This window comes from Ursus maritimus, unplaced genomic scaffold, assembly GCF_017311325.1.
Source record: "Ursus maritimus isolate PB19 unplaced genomic scaffold, ASM1731132v1 scaffold_10, whole genome shotgun sequence".
In the NCBI taxonomy this organism is placed as follows: Eukaryota; Metazoa; Chordata; class Mammalia; order Carnivora; family Ursidae; genus Ursus; species Ursus maritimus.
The window spans coordinates 10,872,926-10,889,437 of NW_024423344.1; the positions used below are offsets into that span (position 1 = coordinate 10,872,926).

Here is a 16,512-nt window from a genome sequence, read left to right on the forward strand (position 1 = left end):
AGAAGCAATTCTGTGAAATGTGTTGAGGGCCACAAAGCACTTTATATGTGCAAGATCTTAATAATTTTCCCCATCGCATCAAGCACTTGGGAGGCACTCAATGAGCGCTTCTGAGTTGTTGAAGCGATTCTTAAAAAAGTGAAATGAATTGTCCCGGCATCTACTAAATGCTGGCTCGGAAATGTAAAAATACGGTTTTCCAGCGTTGTTTATTGTCATTGTTTAGTTACTGGTTATTCCTTAGAAACTCTCCACGAGGCAGCACAACCTTGTTTACCGTCTGAGGGAACAGGGTCAGACTGACTGACGATCTCTGAATGAGAAAGTACTGCACTCAGGTTGCAATGAAAACAATGACCAGATGATGCTCCTGTCCTCAAATGTGGATTGGAGACACAAAGTTTCTATTCCCAGGCCACGATCCATTCATTCAGTCTGCCAGTTAGCATTCGTCTGGTGCCTTCCATGTGCCAAGCCCGGGACAACATCCCGGGGGGCCACAGACGGGCACAGCATCCTCTGAAGAGCCTGCCGTTCACAGAAGGGAAAAATGTATCAGCGCACAATTATGATGTGGGGGAGTGGGACCCTGGCGAGAAGGAGAAGGCTGTGCCAGTTTTCTGGTGGCGTCTAGCGGGCCGAGGCACCGACTTGGATAAGAAGGGCTTGCTGGGCATCCATGTGGCTGCCCGCGATCCAGGGAACAGAGGGTGGAAGGGCCTGCCATGGCTGGTGGGCGCCGAGGCCTGTGTGAGAAGCGGAGGGAGAATGCAAACGGGAGGCGGTTGGAGCTGAACGTGGGGCGGCCTCCCTCTCTCTCAGCTTGTGGCTTCCTGGCTTCTGTTCACCGCAGGTGGCACGGCACCTTAATCCTGCACCTGTTTGCTTTTGTCTCTGATGTCTTTCCATTCCCTTGAGTCTTAATATATGTTTTGAGATAAGACAGATCCGATTTACCCAGTGGGCATCCGCGAAGCATCGGGAAGCGAGTTAGCGTCGCCATAGTAGTGAAGCGTTAAGGCACCTCTCTAAACAGGAGCCTCCTCCCTGCTCTCGAGGATACGCAGTCTCGGAGGGCATGTGACTGGCCGGGTTTCAGGGTCCAGAAGAGTGCTACTGGCCCCTTCTCCACAGTTACTGTTCCCACCCTTAGCTCCGTCCCCTCGCTCTGACACCGAGTAGCTCTAAGACTCCGAGGAGATAAGTTAACCTCTCTGAGCCTCTGTTTCTTGGTGACGATCACAGTCCCTTCTCTGGCTGTTGTAAGGATCAAAAGATTCAATATACATAAAGTTCCTAGCCTAGCGCTTGGAGCTTAATGGGCACATAAGATACAGGCCAATTCCCTTCCCTGGGAAACTCTGCCCAAGGAAAGCTTTAATTACAGTTGCTTTCTCTTTCTCCCAATTCAAGAATTTGTTTCCAAGACAATGAATAGACCACAGAATTCTGCTCCCTGTCAGCCACTGGTAGCCGACAGACTCCCCGTAGCGGCATCAGCACTGTCTCTCAAAGCTGGGACTTTTCGGCAGGTGTCCATGTGTTGCTCCATGGCCCCTGGAGCATCCAGATCCGTGACCGCTATACAAGACACGTGCTTAAGTATTTACCACGCTCGGAGCCACCCCAGCGCGGCAGGGCTCAGAAGAAAATCCGAGGAGCAAGACAGCTGTGGCATCATCCATCCCTAGCTTGGTGGAGCATATGTCTTGATGGGAGGTCTCATCACCAGCCCGGGTAACCAGTCGCTTTCAAAAACGAATGATAATTATCTCCACTCAAACTCAGGCATATCAGGCATGACGGATCACTTGTCAACTGAGGCTGTTGGAATGGTTCCCTGGTTCCATCTCTCCCAGTGTCCAGGCACACGCCTGAGTTCCTGGCGTGGCCAGAGTAAGAATGCTAGAGGCGGGCGGGGGAGGAGTAGATCTGTTTCAGCCCCGGCTAAGCACCTGGCGTGAGCTTTCATCTCACCGGTGCCGCAGGAACATGAGGACTACTATTTTTTCTAATTTACAGATAAGACCACCTATGGCTGAGAGACGGACAGGAATGTACCCAAGGTCACACAGCTGTGAAAGGCACGGCCAGGGTCTGGCTCCTGGCTCCTTGCCTCCAAAGGCATGGCACAGAGGCAAGAGGAACACAAGAAGATCTTTCCCAGTGTCTTTGAAAGGCTCCCCGAGGACGCGGGTCCCAGTGGGTGCTGCAGGGGCCAACATGCTCTGGCTTCATTTGATCATCTGAGGTTGGGAATTCCTTTTGCCAAAGGCAGCCCTGATCCCTGTGCCCGTCTGTAAATTTCTTCCACCGAATATGGCTCATGCAGTGTCTCTCTAGGAATGTGAATAGGATAGGGCCAGACCCACATGCCAAACAGGCAGCCAGGGGGATGAAGGCCATCTCCAGGGTAACTGAAATCCACGCTCTCAAGCCGGAGACTCTAATGCTCTCTTGGATTCTACCCAGGAGCATTGAGGTGAAAACACTGACACACACAAGAAGGTTTCAGAGTCCAGAAGGCTGGCAGGCACAGTCTGCCAACCGTTCCATGGGGAGAGCATGGCTTGGGGGTCCCCTGTAGCCTCCAGGCAGTGTCCCCTCCCATGGGAGCCCGGCATTTCCACACCTGGAGGGAAAGTCTTCTGGGACCATCATGGGAGGCCAGGAGGGCTGTGTGCCTCAGGGGCCCCGAGACAGGTGCAGGAGGCCTTGTCTTCCCTGCCATTCTCCCTGACCTTCCTGAGAAATTCTGAGTTTGTAGGGGGCAGTGCTGGTAGTGGGGGAGTGCCTGCATTTTTAACAAGCTTTGCCGGGTGATTTTGGTGTGGGAGGTCTGTGGGCATATTTTGAAAACTGCTGCTTCCCCTGCCAACACAGCTTCTATTGGCTTCTCCCCTGGCCACAGGGACACTTCTTATAGCCATTGGAGTTTCTAGAAAATGATTCTGTGCTGAAGTCAATAGGAGATGGGGCGCTTGGGTGGCTCAGATGGTTGGGCATCTGCCTTCAGCTCAGAGTCCTAGGATCGAGTCCCACATTGGGCTCCCTGCTCAGCGGAGGGCCTGCTTCTCCATCTTCCCCCTGCTCCTGCTCTCTCTCTCTCTCTCTCTCTCTCAATCTTTCTCAAATAAATAAAATCTTAAAAAAAAAATAGACGTATTTACTGAACTCATCATGGAGTTGTGGAGGACCCCATTAAGGCCCCAGGGACAGGGCTGTGCCGGAGCAATGCCCTGACTAGGAAGAATGTCCCCTCTCCTTCCCCCAGAACCCAGAGTAGGTAGCCTGGGCTTGCCCAGAGGTGGACAAGCAAGGGCTCAGAGCAGGAGGGGGTCCCTGCAGGGTTAAGGCCCTGAAAGGGTTAACAGTCTCCCCAGAAGCTTGGGTCCCAAGGAGTAATTTGAGCACTGAGCCTTTCAGCCTGGTCCTCTGGGCACACCAGCCAGCTCCTTGGTCATGGTGCCTGCCCCTGGGGGGTGAGGGGGAATGCTGAGATCCTGGGCCTCCCCCTCCTCCCTTCCCCCCACACTGGGTGCTTCGCACCGACACAATTATCCTGACCCCTCAAGACAAAGACGCTTTCCTTCGAAAGACAAACGCATGGAGGAGGAAGGGACCTGTGTCTACACACTTCTCAGTGTTCTGAAAAGGAGAACAAAATAAACAAATGTGTGAGGTAGCGATTAAGATATTCAAAATATTTCCATTTACTGCCGGAGAAATCTGACGGCTAAGAAAGAGAACCAATTTTTTTGTCCCCCGCCCACCCCAGACTCCCTTCAACTGAGGTTCTTTATTGCTTTCTGGATCTTTCGGGGTTATAACCGCTATCTCAATGACTAATAGAAAACTCCATTAGGCCCTTTCTTTATGAAGGGAATTAATGACTTCGAAAATTTAGTGCTTTGTAAACATAGAAGGGAAAGCATTTCCCCAGGCTCGTCGATTCCTTGGCAGGGAGGGAAGCTGGTTAGGAAAGTAAATGTTTCCAGCTTGCCTAGAGGCCCCCTCACCAAGCACCGTCTGCTTCTTGTAAAGCCTGGCCTCACAACACTGGGGTGTTTCAAAGTCCTAAGAAAGGAGTCAAAGTAAAAGCAAAAGAAATAGGAGCCAGGGAGGTTGAGACACATCCGTGGAGCTGAAAAAATACCAACTGGTGAAATTTTCTAATATAAATGCGTTTTTTTTCCATAAAAATGTGTGTCCTTGGTTAAGTCCAGCTTTTGACCTGAATTAGAGAAATCAGTTGTTTACACAGCCTAAACCCACAGACTAATTACCCTCTTTGTTCTTTTAAACTTTTAGGCCTGGCCGATGACCTAAAATCCTCAGAAATGAAAAACGTCTCAGAAAAAAAAAATAAATAAAAATTTAAAAACATAAAAAAAAACCTCTCAGAACAAACATTCAGAAGTAAGCTCAGGAAGGAAGGGGCTGTGGGATCAGGACCATTGCTAGCATTCATGTGGCAAGTGCCTAATACTTGAGGGAGGCGAGGTGGTGGGACAGAGAAGGGAAGGGGCTCATTTTATTAAAAAAATGACATTCCAAGCATTTCCGCAAAGCTTTTCTTGTCCACCAAGTCTTTCTCCTTCAAAGCTGCCTTTTCCAGCGACCAGTCTTTTCCGGCCCGGTCCCTTCCTTCTCAAGAAAACCATAGCAACAGCTGTTCAGCAAATCCTCACATCTTTGAGAGTCAGTCGGTCCCACTGAAGGACCCGAGGAGTGGAACTCCCGAGGCCCGACCGAGGGGATTCATTCATTCTTCCCCAGCGTCTTGGCTGGGTTGTGTTAACTCATTTCTTCATTTAACAAATAATGTTGAGCATGTCCCGTGTGCAGATATGGGGTCAAATCTTTGAGATTCAGGAATCGAGGACTTCAAAAAGTGTATCACTACTTGTCATAGCAACAGCAGCCAAAAAGTATATTGTGTTGGGGATATCTGAGCTTCTGAGTCAACCCACCATGACTTCCTCTCTGTTTCTTTAATAGATTTCCAAGGCACGGGCCAGATTGGTGGGACGATATTGTTGGTTTGCAGTACTTAGGTCTTCTAAGAGAAAAAACCTTTAAATTTGTAAACCGACTTAAAATTTTTTTTAAAAAAATCTGTGGATGACATGAGAAGCTAGAATATACTTTCTGAAATCAGAAAAATAAGGCTTTGTGAATTACATACAAAAGAGAAAAGTCCAGAAGACACAACTTGGAGGTGTTCAAATCAAAGGTTAAGCGAAATTAAGGGTGATGGGAAGTAGAGAGTATTGGCAAACGTTGCCACACAGGAGTCTGGCAGAGAACTTTAAAATTCTCTCCTAGGATTACAGGTACTGAATAGTCACGAAGCCCTTGGCCTAATACTGTGCCACAGAAAGAATGTATCTGATGCCTATTTTATTTTATTTGCATTTTGCTCTGTTCCACAAAGGATTTAGGCAGTTTACAAAGAAGAGACAAAATATAAACTTTAATATACACTAAAAACCAGAGCAAGAGCAAGAGCAGCGATAAGAGTGGAGACATCACACGGAGCCAGGAGTGGGGTGAGGAAAAATACAAAGTTTACGGGGCAGGTTGGTACACCTCCTTTCAAAGGGCCACAAGCTGGGCCCAGGAATAAACGAAAAAGAGAAACAGATGAGTGTTGAAATAAAAGCAGATCAACTGCTTAGAAAATCATGATTTCTGGAACCAAGGAAAGATGGGCATTTCTCCCGAGGGCCTTTCGGACCTAGCCTTCTGCGTAATGTACTAAGCCACAACCTCGATAGCACCTCAGGTCTGACCATCCCCTCCAGCAGCTCAGAATTCACAACCGTGGCTCTTGCTTAAGATTTCAGTTCGCTTTTTCTTGGTGTGTTGTCTGCTCCTGAAAACCCCACCCAGGGACCTACTTATTCAATGTGGACCTGCTTTGGTCCAGACAATGGTACCTTCCAGAATCTAAGTAGACAGCATAGAAAATATCACCAGTGGCCCTATTTTTCAACCCCCACGTTGTAACCACATCCGGACAAATATGAGTGTCCATGTGGGGCTGATACGGAAAATTTGTATGATGCCAGGTTACCTGCGGTGTCTGGAGTAGCTGGACACGGTACCTAGGCAAGCCCCCGACCTTCAGCCTGTCTGGGGAGGGGACAGCACTCCGTGGCATACAGGCAAACTTGAGACCTATCCCAGGACCAGTCTACACACACCAAGGAGATGGGAATGGGTGGTGGTTGTTTTTAAATGGTAGCGGCTCTACATTCCATCCTTCAGATGTTTTCCCACTCTGGTCACATTAAACGTGTTTAAGGGATGCTGTGTGGAAGTTTCTTCACGTTACAGGATGAAGAAGCTGTTCCCTTTAATAGAAGCCTGGAGCTTGCCCTGGGAGGAGGGCACTTCAGGAGCAGCCTGCTCCTTAAAGGGCAAGGAGAAGACCGGTTTCATCACCCGCGCCCTCTCCGGCGCCGGGGGAGTAGGGAAGGGCGGACGCGCCCTCTAGTGGCCGCTTTCAGAACGTCCCCCACGGGCGCGCTCTGACGCTGCGGCCGCTCTGGGATGAGACGCCCGCCCGCATTAGAGGTTAACCGAGAGCTTGCGGGATGTCGCCTTCACTCCCTCCAGCCTGGCTGAGCCTTTCCCCGAGGGTGATCGCAGAGGGACCTGGGCTGATGGCAGGCAGGAAACCCGGTTAGTAAAAGGGCGGCATAACCTCCTTGTACAGGGCAGCGTGCCTTTGCCGCGGGGTCCCCTTGCCGCAGGCCCTTGGGGTCCCCGCATCCCTGTGCGCAATGTCTATAACTAAGCCCCTCTCCCTTCCCTGCGGAAGTCCTGGGACGCCCTTGCCGGCCTGGATTCTCTCCCACTGCTTCCGCCGGCTGATGCTGACAGATTTTCCTTGCCCTCCGCGCTGCAGGGGTCCCTGCACTACTCTGAGGAGCTCGGTATGGGGGGGGGTCGTCTTCCGGCCTCCGACCTCAGGATGACCCTTGAACCTCGCTGTGAATTTAACAGGTGTTCACAGATAAGCCCGGGAACCATTTCTAATAGGATTTCCATGAGAAAATGTATTCCAATGTTAAAACAACCATCGTGTATACAATCCATTCATAAGATAAAGACTTCCCTTTTCTATGACTTGCTTCTCCTGCCCAGCATCCTGCTAGCTCTCTTCCTGAGGTCAAGTTCAGGGCCCGGGTCTCTGGGACTCCTATGTATATAGGTCAAGGGTGAGGGGCCCCTGGCCTGGTTTAGGCTGGGCCACTTGTAGGATTGGGATCTGCCTGGGCAAGTCTGATGGACTGTGAGGTGGCCCAGCCAGGGGCTGTGTGCTGTGGCTACCCAGGGTACCCAGCCGGCACAGAGATGCACCACCCAGACCAGCTTCCAGAAATAGCTCAGGCCCCAGTTACAATGAGCATGGCCTGCGGACAGCCTCCAGCTGTTAGCTCCTTCAGAGCATGCCTCAGCTTTCAAACCCGGCCCTATACTTAGGGCTGCCCAGGCCACTGTGAGAGCAACACTGTGGTCTGGGGCCCAGCACTTCTGCCCAGTGCGGGACTCCTCTACTGGTGGTCCGTGCTCCAGAATCCCAGGGCGCAGCTCTGGGTTGGGTTTCTCGCCTGCCTGACTGCCCCCACCTTCTGCTTTTCCCACCTGTCTCTCCCACAGGAGTTTCTCAGCTACCCCCTCATGCCCAGCTCCCCTTAGAGCCTTTCCCGGAGAGCCCAACCCAGTAGATGGACTTATCCTGTGGAAGCCGGGGTCCCTGACATTGGGGGGATCATAAACCCCTTTTGAGAACATGACAATAACCGTGGAAGTCTTCCCAGGAAATGCCCACACATACACGCTCCGTTTCAGACTTCGGACCTCCCAGGCATCCCAGGGGTCTTTTAAATCGGGGTTAAGAACCCCTGACTTGAGGAAGGTGGGGAGGGTGTGGGGGCTGGAGGTCTGGGGGAGGGGGAAAGGGGAGGGGAAGGGGAAGGATGATGACAGAGCTTCAAGCATTTGGAGAGGACTTAATTCTAATTTCTGCCTCAGATCTGACCCTCAGCCCAGCCTCCCATGAGCTCATGGATTCTGTGAGAAAAAATTGGAAGCCAGTTCCCTTAAGTGCTCGGCAAGGCCCTGAAGGCAGGCTGCCCGGCTTGGCCCCATATGGCTCTGGCACAATGAGGGCTCAGAGAGCAGAGTTGGCTCGGCTTTGGAGTGCCGGGGCCCAGTCGCCCATCTGGCAGGGGTGGGGGAGGGCCCCACATTATCTTGGGGAGACCACCGTGCCCACCAGCCCTGGAGGAGGCGGGGCTTTAGGCACCTTCGTAGGAGTTGGCTTTGAGAGTGGGTGTCACTGAACAATGTCCAGCTAGAGAGATAGAGGAGGCAGCTAGGAAGTGGCATCTTCCAGGACCTCCTCCAGAAAGTCCCCCGTCCTGAAATAATTCACTTGGGTTTGCAGGGAATTAGATGTCTGCCATTAACAGGTGGAGAAAGGAGCCAGCAACACAGAATTGTGCACGAATAGGAAGTGGCATCATGGGACCTAGAACAGACACACGGCACTTAACATACCAGGCACCGTGAAGCACTCGCATGCGGTAAGGGATTAAGTGCACACACGATCCTGCGTGATAGGTCCTATCAGAATTCTCAACTTAAAGCAACTGATGCACAGAGAAGTATAGCAATCTGCTAAAATCACACAGCCAAAAAGCAGCAGAGGTGGGATTCGAACCCAGGTAGTATAGACCTGTGGTTTTTTTTATCCCTACCTGTGCTGGCTCTAGGCTTGCTAGTAGTCAAGAACTTAGACACGGGTGTCCAGTGGCTTTGGGTACATTCCCATTCCTCCTCGGGCTGGTGGTGTGAGCTCAGTAGGCTTCCTAGCCCTGTGATTCAGCTTCTTCCACAGAGCAGAGAATGATATTAATCCTACTTACAGAGATGTGTGAGGCATACGTGAGCCAGTCATGGAAAGGGCTTTTGCTGGCCCACAGAAAAGTGCTCATGATGAAGTGGCATGTATATAAGAAGTCTTCGGACTCAGGCCATCCGCAGAACTCAAAGCGCCTTCTTTCAAGTAATTTGGGCCCAGCCTCCCCCGGCCAGCCAGCCCAGCCACATTAGGCCTTGAGGTAGCAGGCCTGAGTCCAGCCATAGAGTGAAGGAAACCAGGGGAGGTTTTTTTCCACGGATTCCTTGCTGGGCTCAGAGCCTTTCAGCTCTCCCGGTTGCCTCAGTGCTCTATCTTCAAAGAGCTCCGGGGCCAGAAGCCGGCCCCAGCCCCTGCACATTCCTACCAGAGCCTGAGTTAATAATGCTGCTGTTCTCCTCAGAGACGAGGGACGTGTGGGAGAAGGCTGAGGGCACGCTGTCGGCCCGCCAGGCTGTCTGGGAAGCTGGAGCGAGCGCGGAGGAAGGGGAGGCCCGGCTGGGTAGCCCCGCGTGGGCACCCGCCACCCAACCGTTCTGGGCTGTGTCGCTTGCTTTGCGGAAGGATTCCCTTCCAGTGAGTTCGGAAGTGTCACATTCATACAGATTTCGTTAATCCAGAACTTTTCTCCTATACAGGTTCTGTGTGAGGCCGTTCGCACTCACAATCGGGAGCACTGACCACCAGTTGCACAGAAGCGTTGCTGCAGGCCCATGAAAGCCAGAGTCTCGGTTCTAGGGCCAGTTGGGAAGGCAGGTTCGATGAAAGGGAGAGGCTGAGAGTAGGGGCTCCGGACACAGCAGTGTGTGGGGGCGCAGGACTGCGGAGAAAGGAGGATTTTTTGGGAATGGATTTTCACCAATTGAAAAACGTTATGTTTTTAAAGTATGTTTTTACAGGTTTGTTTTAAAACATGCTGTGGAATTTCGAGAAGCGCGACGTGATTTCCCTTCAGAAGCTGAGTTCCGTCAAACAGGACCCCAAATACTCAGGGGCCTGCAATGGAGGCTTTTCTTAAACGAACTAAACGTCTATCTTTTACTTCTCATTTCAGAATTCATTAATCCTGCCTCCTTAGAGGTTTTTCTTTTCCTCTGGCATGACATGGCATTAAGAGCGGGAGAGTAGGGGCTTCTCATCTCAGGGTAGCCACCCGCCCCCCCCACGTTAGCTGGGGCAGGAGCTGCTTCTAAGGACTAAAAATAGTCATTTCCTCCCAGACTTCTCTTTCTCTGTTTGCAGAATCAGAACTCAGCTCACTCAGGATCTTTCACGGATGCCAGTGTCTTTGCACTGCAAAAGGTTTTGTGTCCCCACACCACCACCCCTGCAAATGCATTTGTACGCATGTATTTTTCCTAACAAATGAGGTTTCATTAAATCAGTGAATTTAAAGATAAGTACACCAGGAAAGTTTATTTTTAAAAACTGCCCTGAAGTTAATACTTTTCATTTTTCCTCTTCTTCTTCTTCTTCTTCTTCTTCTTCTTCTTCTTCTTCTTCTTCTTCTTCTTCTTCTTCTTCTTCTTCTTCTTCCTCGTTTGCTTTTTAAACTCGACAAATAGTCAGTGCTTATTATATACCAAGCACTGGATGGGGAAATAACATGGAACAAAACAGACGAGGTTTCTGCTTTATGAAGCTTTGAGTTTAGGCCAAGCACGTTTTTGACACGAATGGACTGATTGCAGTGTGTTTTGGTGGACAGCGGCTAGAGGCGGGGGGCTACCAGGGATGGGCCCACTGGGAAGAGCTTTCGGAGAGAGTGGGGCATCTGAGTTGGGATGTGAATGCTGGGGTAGAGCGGAGCCTCATAGATGTAGGGCGTAGGCTGTCTAGGGGGCAGGATGGCAAGTGTAAAGGCCCGGGGGTAGGATCTGCTCAGTGGGTCCAGAGCACGGAAGGGCCATGACAGCTGGAGCAGAGTGAGGAGACGCCAGCAGAGTGGTTAGTGGGCTTCTGGGTGCCACGGTGCGTGCAGGCTGTCCCTGCAGAGACCTTGGGAAGCTGCGGGAGGTTTTGAAACTAGGAAGTGACTTGATCTGATTGGTTTTGAAAGACCCTCTGTTGTCAAGGGTTTGCTGTGAAACAGCGTGGGGAGAGGGCAGCAGTGGGTCGGAGGATAGTCACAACAGGACTGGCCAGGTGATGGCTGGGGCGGGGGGGATATTATGTGGGCCTTTGTTCTGTGTGTGCTTGAAAATGGCTATTAAAAAATTTATAAAAGAACTCTTTCAATTGCAAAAGAAACAAAATGGAAAAAGAAGGCTCGAAACTGCAAACAGACAAAACAAAACAATAGCCAAATGCCCTCTCTGGCTGCCCTGTGGACGACAGATGACGTGCGGAAGGGCTGCGCGGGAGGAGGACACCCAGTGCGAGGACTGTTGCAGTAGTAGATCAGGCAGGGCGCCGCGGGGCCTGGCTCCGGAGGAGGGCCGGGCTGTTTTGGAGCTGGAACCAGTAGGACTGGTTGGCGGACAGGATGCGGGGATGAAGGAGAGGGAGGGGTCCCGGCAAAGTCATGATCTCCAAGTGCACCTTTGCCACTAGACGGGACTGTTGTCCACGGAACTGCATCAGCTGGCGTATGAGTTGGAGAAAGTGTATTAATCATGACTTTTATTTTCTGATGCTTTGATCCGCCGGGCCTCGCTGGCCCTGGAGGGTGAGCCAATTCCTAGAAATAGTCAACAGCTTGCCCTGAGCCTGCTTTGCAAATACTAGCCAACCCTATCCAGAGCCCACACCCTACCCGCCTCTTTTATCTCTCAGGCTGTCGCACCCTGGGCCACTGCTCCCCCGTCCTGATAAATCAATCACCCCAGGGCCGGTACCAGACAACTAGGGACAGCCTGTGCCCCAGAGCCCAGCAAAATGATTCAAAGGAGCCCATGCTAAGCCTGCTTACCCTGTCTTGCCCATCCCGCCCTGTGGAAAAACCACAGTGCTTCCCCGGGGGGCCCTCCTCTTGGGAACTGAGAGTCACAGACAGTCTTTCCAATGCGGCGGTCTCCTGGTCCGCTGGCCTCACCATACCGGAATAGTGACACAACTTCTATTTTAAAGCAAGGACAACTACCTGTTGCTATTTGAGGGACCTCCTCACCACAGTGGATGACTGTCCCCGCTGGCAGCCTGAAGGGGTTCCCTCAGGCTTGGCGAGCTGCCTGCCGTTCTGTCTGCGCACGTCTGTCTGCCACCGACCTCCTGCTTCAAAGGCAAGTGTCACAGAGGGGGTGCTGTCCGTCCTTTATGACTGAGAGTAGATCTAGGAGGACTGTTCTCTTCCTGGCACCCAATTAGAAGCCAAGCTAAGAAAGGAGAGAGAGAGAGAGAGAGGAGGAGGATCATTTACTAAAGGGAGCTCTCTTGGGGACGACAGGCCTGAACGTTAGGATCTATCCGAATCGGAAGGCTAGGCTAAGCTAGGATGCTGAGTGAGGGAGGCAGGGCCACGTGGGGTCACTATGGCCTGCCAGGACCTTACAGAGAAGGGCCAGGAAGAGTGACGCAGAGGACAAGGGAAACAGAAGGTATGTGAGATGTCCTTCTGGCGCTCTTAAACAGGGCCAGTGCCCTGCCCAGCTCTGCGGGCGGTCCTCTGGAGTTTGTCAGGCACTTGGTTCTTCCAACAGGGCATGAGAGGGGGTGATGTGGACGCATTGGGGTATTCTTTCCGACGGCCCGCGGCCTACTGCTGTGGCGGGGACCCTCATGCTCCCTTTGCAAGAGCTGTTGCCGGGAGAGGCTGCCCACCAGGGGTTCCATCTCCCGTCCGCCATGCCAGACCCTGTGTCACTGTGGGGCCTTGTGACTGTCTGGTGAATGACTGACTGAGTGTAAGCTCTGTGTGTCACTACTGACCAAGGTGGGGGGTGTCCAGGTGTCTCCCCTGCTCTCCTGCCCACCAGGTGTTGAAGATGAAATGTCACACGACAAAAGGATCCTTGAATCACTCCTTGGAGGAGGACTGTGCAATCCAGAACATTCATATTGGGCTCTGCGTCAATTTAAGCTTCTGAGATTTGGGGGCTATGTGTACAGTTAACCTATTCGGACCCATGCAAATGCCCGCTCTGAGTGGACAGAAATCTCATGGATAATTGAAACATTAAATAATCTCCAAATGATAGTTTAGTCCATAATTAGAACTCTGGTCGGACCAAGTCTTGGGTGGGATCCGTTAAAAAAACCCAATGACTCCTTGTTGGTTTGTAACCTGCTGGGGGTGGGGACTTCCCAGGTGACATCGGAACTGGCCTCCGAACACGGACGGCAGGGAGAGACTGACTGCAGGTCAGTAGGGACAGTTTAAGAAGCAAAGGGAACCTACATCTGAGGCTTGTCTTGGGCAGCAGCGAGATGAGTGGATCCCTGCGGCCGCAAACCTTTAAAATTTCTCGAAAGGCCTTCACTGGGTTCAGACACCTGTGCTGTGCAGGGGCGCTCATCACCCCACCGCTCTCTCAAGGCTGTGTCCCTGGGGCGGCCTCTGGGAGCGGGGAAGGCAGGCAGAGCCCACATTCCAAGGACAGGGAGTGCGGTGAGGGCCCCGGCCCAGCTCACAGGGCAACTGACCGTTTCGAGGACCTTCCCCACCACTCCTTCTGCCCACTCTACGGTACGTCTTGTTCATAAGCATCAAAATGACCAAAAGACCAAACACAAGGGGGGGAGAAACGAAAGGGCTTGGAAAATGCACAGGAGGAACAACTGAACCCTGAGAACATCCCTTCGACAATCTATAGAGGGAACCAAGAACGCGAAGGAAAACTGAATGCAGTGACCACCGAATCCGTCATCCCTTCATTTAGTAAACATTTAGTGAGCACCTACTCTGTCCAGGCACACTGTACTAGGTCTGCGTATACCGTAGAAAACAAGTTAGACGTGGTATTTGTCCCAAAGGGAATTAATCTAGTTGTGACAGAAACAAAAATGAGTAAGTAGAATAATAAGTGAGAAAACTGTTAAGTTGTATCAGAGGCTCTGCTGGAGTAAAACAACAACAACATAAAGGCTGAGACAGAATATCTGAGGGGGAGTGTAAGGAGCAGGCCAGGGGTGCTCTCCCCTAAGGCTCAATGGAAGAGAAGGGGTGGGCTCCAAGCAGGGTCGGGGTGGAGGTTAGGACTGGAAGAGAGCAGAGCACGCAGAAGGAGAGCATGAAGCACTCCAGGTAGAGGGAGCAGCACGTGCAAAGGCCCTGAGGCCGTGAGGCTGTATATGCCTGAGGCTTGAGCCACCGCACAAGCCAGTATGAGACAAGTATGAGAGAAAGTGCCATGATGCGAGGTAGGAGGAAACAGGCGGCATGAAGCGGGGCCTGGGCCATGGTGAGAATTTTGACTTTTATTCTCATTTCAGTCTCTCACTGCTTCCTGGCCTTTTTGAATGAAAGGGCCCACCACCAACTTCATCCAGACATTATGGACATTTTCTAGATAGCCTCTTTCCAGTTTTGCCCTCCGTCTGCTCAAGGCTGAGCAAAGCCCCGCGGGGCTTCATTTTCTCCACCTCCTCTACTTCCCAGCGGAGGGAAGCTGGCAGCAGACGCAGACGATAGCTTCCTGACACACCATGGGCGGGAGCCAGGCTTGTTGGGTAACTGGACCTGGTCGTGGCTGCTGGAGCTTTCCATCCTCATTCCCCAAGGAGCCAAGGCAGCCAGGAGCTGCCAGGAACCTTCACAGCCCGTGCTTCTGGGCTCAGAGGAAGCACAGGCACACACACAGACCAGCACCAGCCTCCCAGAGCGCGGGCGTGAAGCCAGCATCCGTGGGGAGGAACCTACTGGGGAAAACAGTCCAGTGATTCCCTGGGCGCAGTGCAGAGCAGCCGTGGAACCTCCCACCTCGGGCGTGCTGCCAGGTGAGCGGGCCCTGCCAGGGGGTGACAGAGGCCATGCCAGGGCACCACCCAGGCCTGCCCCGACATTCCCTCTGACACCAGCTGGCAGCGGCCGCACTCTGCCCTTAGGATCACTCACACAGCAGTCCAAACCATTCGCTGCCGCGAGAGCCACATCGCTGGTGACAGGCGGCCACCCCAGGGCACACGCCGGCCACCAAGCAGGTGTGCAGGGCTCCATCCTGCGGCTCTTTTCTGAAGGCACAGCATTTCTCTTCCCCACCCAATTAACTTCCCAGAGCCCCATCCTGAAGGATTGGATTTGTCATGAGCACCGACAAGAAGGATTTGTGGAGCCGGCCGTGGAGCAGAGGCTGGAATCCGAGGCGGGGTATCCTAGTGGGTCATTTGGCTGGTTTGCCTGACTTCAGCAGAAATGCGCGGCAGCTACCCGGGAGCCGCGCAGGCACCTGCAATGGAAGAATTCAGAATCACAAGTAATGGGTCTAAATTGGCAGGCTTTCACGAGAGTCCCACCAATCTTCCAGTATACAGCTGCCATGGGTCACGTAAAATGTACGTAGCTTTAATATACAGTTTCATTTGCTTGAATATCAGCCTGGGTGCAGATCTTCAAAGAATGGCTCGGGGTAGAGAATTTAATATGAGAATCCAGCCGGGGCTGCCAAGCCATATATGTGCTAATGCTGCAATTTCGACACCGTACTTAAGGTCAAAATTAATTCAGTGAAAAATATTATTTCATGATGTAATAGACACCTTCTGAGTGGCAGAGCAGGAGGCATCCAAGAGGACAGATGAGGCATGGGGCGTGTTTCGCCAAATGGCCAAAGTGGGGAGTTCTTCGAAAAAAGATTCGATGGACAGCCGTATTTTCCTTTGCGTCTATAACTCAGCTCGGCTGTTAGAGGACAAGGGTAGCCGCGGACAGCGCGTAAATGGTGACACTGTGGTGTCCAAATAGAACTTGATCTGTGGACACTAACATTTGAGTTTCATCTCATTTTCACATCTTATGATATATCCTTCTTTTAATTTTTCTCTAACATGTCAAGGTCACCTCTGACACCTAAAAATGTCAAGGTCATTCTCTGCTCATCGGCAGGGCAAAAAGAGTTGGTTTTCTGACCCTGAAGTGAGGTAAGGATTCCCTGCAGCCATCATGCACCCATTTTCCCCAAAAACTAACACCCGGTTGATCCTGTTTTACCTATCCTCCTATCCCTTTTTCCTCCCTGCTGCAGTCTTGGAAGCAAACCTCTAATCAACAAATTATTTCATCCATATCCATACTTCAGTATTTATCTCTAGAAGAGGACTCTGATTTGAAACATAAACGCACAATGCCATTATCACATCTGAAAATATTGACGATAACTCCTTAATATCATAAAATATCCAATTAGTATTCAGTTTTTCCAGCTGTCTCATAAAGGTGTATGATTACAGGTTTTGTGTTTTCTTCCCTACAGCTTGTTTGTTGGGCTGGGATCTAGACGACATCCTTAAATGGCAATTGCTTGATCGGTCCCCTAAGCCTCTTTATCTACGAGTTCTTTTCTATCTGTCTTGTTTTTCTTTACAAGCGATTTGTTGAAGAAATTGTGTTTTGTTCTGCAGGGTTTCCTATAGTCTGTATTTCTGATTGCACCCCTGTGTCGTTATTGGACATATTTCTTTGTTCCAAATTTCCTACAATGCAG

General features: G+C 51.4%; 1 long non-coding RNA gene across 2 annotated transcripts; it reads left to right on the forward strand.

The window, feature by feature from the left end:
• The first annotated feature begins 6,554 nt into the window (after window positions 1-6,554).
• LOC103664337 lies at window positions 6,555-10,332 on the forward strand. 2 transcript variants are annotated; one of them, XR_568998.2, is made up of 3 exons: window positions 6,555-6,690; window positions 8,462-8,600; window positions 9,574-10,332. It is a non-coding gene; the product is annotated as an uncharacterized LOC103664337 (long non-coding RNA). The 2 variants fall into 2 exon arrangements; XR_005831936.1 differs by having other exon boundaries at window positions 8,462-10,332.
• The last annotated feature ends 6,180 nt before the right edge of the window (window positions 10,333-16,512 follow it).